Source organism: Harpia harpyja, chromosome 14 (assembly GCF_026419915.1).
Source record: "Harpia harpyja isolate bHarHar1 chromosome 14, bHarHar1 primary haplotype, whole genome shotgun sequence".
Taxonomy (NCBI): domain Eukaryota; kingdom Metazoa; phylum Chordata; class Aves; order Accipitriformes; family Accipitridae; genus Harpia; species Harpia harpyja.
The window spans coordinates 14,596,115-14,602,237 of NC_068953.1; the positions used below are offsets into that span (position 1 = coordinate 14,596,115).

The following is a 6,123-nucleotide window of genomic DNA, read 5'->3' on the forward strand; positions in this document are numbered from 1 at the left end:
TGGGCGAGAGGAGCCTGACCTGACAAGAGTAGGGGTCTCGAGGGCGGGGAGGGGGGAGAAGGAGACCTGTTTGTCTGAGTGAACACACTGATGCTGGTACAAGGGCTGATGATCAGGAGGTAGGTACACAGCCTGACGCCAAGAGGAGGGGGAGCCTCTTGGTCTGCAGTAGGAAATCTTTCCCTGACTAAGGCCATGGCATCAAGGCTACGCTCAACCCATCTGAAAAACCTGGCATCCAGTTCCTCATACTGGGAGGGGGCTTACTGAGGGCTCTCTCTGGAGTGCCTTCCCTACCAAGCCTTCAAGGCTGAGCAGAAGGACTGTTGTGAAATAGCCTCACAGCCTGCAGACGCACCCTTGGTAATGGAGCAACCGGAGGTAGCAGAGTGCCTCCATGGGTCAGGCATGCCTGGGAGCGGCAAGGCCGGCTGAGGTATAGGCTGCGAAGGAGCTTGACTTGGACAGGAGGAGCTTCCTTGTGTTTGGACGGACCCTCTCGGATCACCCTTCAATTACAAACAAATACCCACTGCAGGCCCACCAAAAGGCCCAGAAACCCCCTCTCTGCAGACACTGGAGGTCCATCAACTGTTGGGCCATGCCACTGCTTCCGCCTTTGAGAATGGTTACCAAGTGGGACCCTGCATTTCATGGGGGTGTTGCAAGTAACTCTGGCCACATTAGCCCAGGTCCCTGTGGGTGAGACATCCCAGGCGGCTGAGAGAAGAGGTCTTCAGATAGGGCAGGGTGTGACCAGGCAGCGGGGAGGTTAAGGCGGAGGAGAGGAGGGTGCGTTGTGGTGTTCGGCCAAAAGCATAGCAGGGAACCGTTGTGAGCCCTGCTGCTGGACACAGCTTTCTTGACTCATGCCCCATCCCAAATCTCTCCCCACTGAGCTCCCAGGCGCTGCCCGTTTTCAGGGGAGCCGAGCTGGGGGTCCGAAAGGGCCCAACAGCTAATGCCCTCTGCTCCCTCCCGGTCTTACAGGGTCGCCTCCCTCCGTGAGACATGTCGTGCTACAGCCCCTGCCTGCCAGCCGCCTGCGGCCCAACCCCGCTTGCCAACAGCTGCAACGAGCCGTGCGTCATCCGGTGCGCCAACTCCAGCGTTGCGATCCAGCCCTCGCCAGTCCTGGTGACGCTGCCGGGCCCAATCCTCAGCTCCTTCCCTCAGAGCACAGCTGTGGGATCCACCGCGTCGGCTGCCGTGGGGAGCTCTCTCAGCGCTGGCAGTGTGCCCATCGCTTCTGGGGGCTCCCTGGGGCTGGGGGGCTTTGGGTGGTCCGGTCTGGGCCGTGGGCTCTGTGGGCCTCTGGGACGGGGCAATCTCTTATGCTGAAGCCCGTGGATTGCCTGCCCGTGGCCGAGCGCCAGGAGCCTCAAGGAAAGCCCTGAGAGTGTGGCCATGGTCTGCAGAGGAGCCGAGCTCCCGCTTCTCCGCCTGCGCTGGGAGGAAGGGGCCTGCGCTGGCCTTCCGTCTCTTCCAAGGAAGCCTCTCTCTTTCCCCCTCTTGCTCTGCTTTACCTCATGCTCCCCATGAAATACCTCCTCCTTCCTTCCGTAGCAACGGGTCTAGGTGATACGATACATGATTGCCAGAGCCTTGAAGGGGAATTGGAAAAGAAGCATCCCTGCCGTGGAGGTTTTCCTTCAGATGGCAGCACTCCTCGGAGCTTTACTCAGCCTCCCAAATGCTCTTGTCTTTTCCTTTCCCCTTTGATTTTCTCATTAAAGACATTGGGCATCAGTTTTGCAAGGGAGTCGTGTTTCATTCTCCCCTCTTCTCCAGTCCCAGCCAGCTGAGTATCCAAAAGAGTTCCTCCCTTGGTAAAACTATGGTTTTCTCCGTAGTTCCTGGGTTTGAGAGGGCCTCGTCGTTTGCCCCTGACATCCCATAGTAATGGAGACAAGGCCGGTTTGGGGCGAGAGCTCTTGTGGAAGGAGCCCCATTACCCATCGGGACACCTCGAAAGCCACAAAACAAAGTATGAAGGAAGGCCAAGTTTTCATGGAATCGTAGAATCACCCCGACTGGTAGGAACCTCAGCAGATCATCTGGTCCAACCTTTTGTGGGAAAGGGAGCCTACATGAGATTACCTAGCCCCCTGTCCAATCGCACCTTGAAAACCTTCAGTCTTGGGGACTCTACCGCGGCTCTGGGGAGGTCGTTACGGTGAAGGATTGTTCTCACTGTAAAAAAAGTCTTCCTTATATCGAGGCAAAGCCTCTCCCGGTTGCTCCCTGTCCTCTCCATGTGTCTCGCTGTTAAGAGAGAGTCTCCGTTGTCTTTGTAGTGGCCTTTAAGTACTGGAAAACTGTGGTGAGTGCAGGAACAGAGCACCACAGGACAGCACGAGACTCAGTATGGGACGTATACATGGATTTGTGTGTGTGTGTGTGTGTGTGTGCCTCCTGGGAGGCATGCTCAGCCTCGCTGCTGGCTGGGCCTGGGGGCGTGGAGCTGTGGCAGCCTGAGCTCTGCTGGGCTCCTGGGTTCAGCAGCCACTGAAGAGAAAGGGATCCTTCTGGGCTGTCCAAACCACCAAGCTCATCTGTCGATGAGAAAGAGTTCTGCTCTTCTTCTCTTCCCTGAGGCTGGCCAGGTGGGTTTAAGGTGCCCATGAAGAAGCTGACCTCTCCGCAGCAGGCAGCCCCTTTCTCATCTCCCACAGGCTCTGCCTCTGGATTCAGACCCAACTGGGCTGGCAGTGGGGGCAGTGGTCCCCTTTACCTGGCTCACAGGCCTTAGGGATATGCGAGGCTGGCGGCGGGGTGGGGTCAGCAGCATTCTGAGCTCTGAGCCCCTTGGCCAAACCCCAGTCTCTTCTTCTCGTATCTTGTTTGCCTGCTGGCGCGTGCGGGCACGCTGCTCACAGGTGCTGATCAGCAGGAGCCACGAGGCATCCTTGGAAGTGCAAACCTACTGGGAAGGGCACCCAGAGGAGAGCAGGGTGGGGAGAGCAAGAAGCCCACGGTCGTGGGGAAGAGATATCCGAAGGAAATTGGGAGAGGGAGGCAGGTGGCCAGGGAGGCAGAAGTGCAAATGTGTGTAAGAGAGGGGAGGTCGTGTGGGCAGGAAGAGGCTCCAGCCAGCTCTGTGCCTTTCACAACCACGCTGGATCGTCCCTGTTCCTCTGACCCCTGCCAAGTCGCTCCTGACCCCCCGGGACAGCACATCCCTTGGTGGCATGGCTGGCTGCTCCTGCCTCCACACGGGTCTTCCCTGCAGATCCCTGCTTTGTCACAAAACCGGTTAAGGGCTTGGCGAGTCTGAAATAGGAGGGGAGGCTGTGAGAGCTGGGATTCTTCCCACACCTGATGGAAGGGAATGAAGAGGGAGCCAGACTCTTCTCAGTAGTACCAACTGGCAGCGCAAGAGTCAATGGGCACAAATTAAAACACGTGAAATTCCATCGCAAGGCAAGAAACCACTTTCTTACCGTGAGGGTGGTCAAACAGTGGACCAGGTTGCCCAGAGAGGTTGTGGAGTCTCCATCCTTGGAGATACTCAAAACCCAACCCGACTATGTCCTAAGCAACCAGCTCAAGTTGACCTTGCTGGAGCAGTTGGCTTGGACTAAAGGATCTCAGGAGGTCCCTTGCAACCCCAACGATTCTGAGATTCTGTGAACAGATAAGAGCAATGTCTCCCATAGCAAAATACCTTACCTGAAATGTTCTGTGACTGGAAGTGCTTTACGCCTATTTTGGTTTTTGTTCCCATGGCTGGTTGAGCCTTACCGAAGGCAAGGTAAACAACATCCACCGCTCTTCCCTTCCCCACCAAGCTAGTCACCTCGCTGTAGAAGGCTACCAGCTTGGTTAAGCATGACTTCTCCTTTGTAAATCCATGCTTGCTACTCCCAGCCACCTTCCTGTGCTACCTATGTTTGGAAACTACTTCCAAGATGTTCTGCTCTATCGTCTTCCCAGGGACTGCGGAGAGGCTGACCATCCTGTGAGTTCCCTGGATCTTCGTCCTCTCCCTTCTTGTTCCTCTTGCCTATGTGGAGACAGAAGAGGTTGAGGTGTGTCCTGAGCCACTTCAAACCCTTGCAAGTTTCTTTTCAGGCCACTCTCATCTCAAAACAAAGGCTTACTTGGGGGCACACATCGAGCTGCTCACACTCAGAAACTCTGACCATTGTTGGGCTGACCGACGAGGATGGGATTCGAACCCATGCGTGCAGAGCACAATGGATTAGCAGTCCATCGCCTTCACCACTCGGCCACCTCGTCAGCATGCTGCTGCCGCTCCTGCCACTGCTGCCGCTGCTCCTGCTGCTGCTTCTCCTGCTCCTGCTCCTGCTCCTGCCACTGCTGCTGCCACTGCTCCTGATCTTGCTGTTCCTGCTCCTGCTCCTGCTCCTGCTCCTGACACCTACACCTTTTTAACCTGCTTCTTGACATGGCAGAGAAGGAGCCAGCCTCCAGCTTTTGCCTTTTGGGACTGGTCCACTCTCCCGACAGCTGGGCTCAGCTCCAGGGACCTTTCGGAAATAGGTCTCAGCATTCACATCAGAAAATGACTGAACAGCGGAGCCCCACGCTCCTTCCCGGGAAGGAACACGGGAGAGGGACCCCGGCGTGGCTCAGCGCCTCCAAAGGACTTGAGCCTGGCTTTGAGATTAATTTGTCACCAGCCACGTTCCCCTCGCACTCTGGAAGGATACCACCAGCTCATACGGACAGGAGTCACTCACACTTGACTGGTGGACTTTTCACCAGGACAGAGCATGTGCCTCAGGCTTGGCTGCGGTGTCTCTGTGCTGTTCCCCCTGGCGCTCACCCAGGATCCCGTCACAGGCTGCTTCTCTCCCAGCACAGCTAACAGTCAGGAATGAAGAGGGAGCTGAGGGGCACCAGCCCCACTGCACACAACTCCTCTTTTTACCTGCCAGAGCTCCAGTGCTGCAGAGAGTTGAAACCACTGCACTGGTCCCCTGAGCCCAAGCCTCTCTGTGCCTTGAAGGTCAGACCTTGAGCTGGGGGAAACGGTGCAGAGGCCAGGCTTGCTGCCCCTGGTGGATAACAGAAAGGTGGGTAGGGGATTGCGCACTGTGGGATGGACACCGATGGCAGGGCCCTGGGATCCTCTCTTTCTGCTCTGCCCGGTTAATTCCTGTCCTGGACAAAAGGGAGCACTGCACAGCCTTGGGGGCTGGGACCAGAACCACTTGCACCCTGGTCACTCCGAGTAGTTTCCCCAGCCCGAGCCAACCCCATGGGCCTGTAATGGCAGAGATATGTGAACAAGGAGGACCGGCAGATTCAACATTGCCGCTGGGGCAGGAGTCCACAGCAGGAGGGACGACTGGCCTGGGAAACACAATGCTCTGCCGACCTCCTTCCCCAGACTGATGGCACTCCCTGTTGTGGATATGAAAAATTCCTGGGATTCACTTTCTGAGTTCTTAACAGAGACGTTCCTGACAAAGTAGCCAGCGCCACCACTGGCTCTCATTCATCCAGCAGCCTGTTGAGTCGCTGCCGTAACCAATGCAGCACAGGGAGATTCAACAGAAAATTCGGGCTTCCCTCATACTTTGTTTTGTGGCTTTCGAGGTGTCCCAATGGGTAATGGGGCTCCTTCCACAAGAGCTCTCGCCCCAAACCGGCCTTGTCTCCATTGCTATGGGATGTCAGGGGCAAATGACGAGGCCCTCTCAAACCCAGGAACTACGGAGAAAACCGTAGTTTTACCAAGGGAGGAACTCTTTTGGATACTCAGCTGGCTGGGACTGGAGAAGAGGGGAGAATGAAACACGACTCCCTTGCAAAACTGATGCCCAATGTCTTTAATGAGAAAATCAAAGGGGAAAGGAAAAGACGAGAGCATTTGGGAGGCTGAGTAAAGCTCCGAGGAGTGCTGCCATCTGAAGGAAAACCTCCACGGCAGGGATGCTTCTTTTCCAATTCCCCTTCAAGGCTCTGGCAATCATGTATCGTATCACCTAGACCCGTTGCTATGGAAGGAAGGAGGAGGTATTTCATGGGGAGCATGAGGTAAAGCAGAGCAAGAGGGGGAAAGAGAGAGGCTTCCTTGGAAGAGACGGAAGGCCAGCGCAGGCCCCTTCCTCCCAGCGCAGGCGGAGAAGCGGGAGCTCGGCTCCTCTGCAG

At 56.3% G+C, this 6,123-nt stretch overlaps 1 non-coding gene across 1 annotated transcript; it reads right to left on the reverse strand.

The window, feature by feature from the left end:
* Window positions 1-4,160: 4,160 nt before the first annotated feature.
* On the reverse strand, window positions 4,161-4,242 carry TRNAS-GCU (transfer RNA serine (anticodon GCU)). Its single transcript has one exon. It is a non-coding gene; the product is annotated as a tRNA-Ser (tRNA).
* Window positions 4,243-6,123: the final 1,881 nt, after the last annotated feature.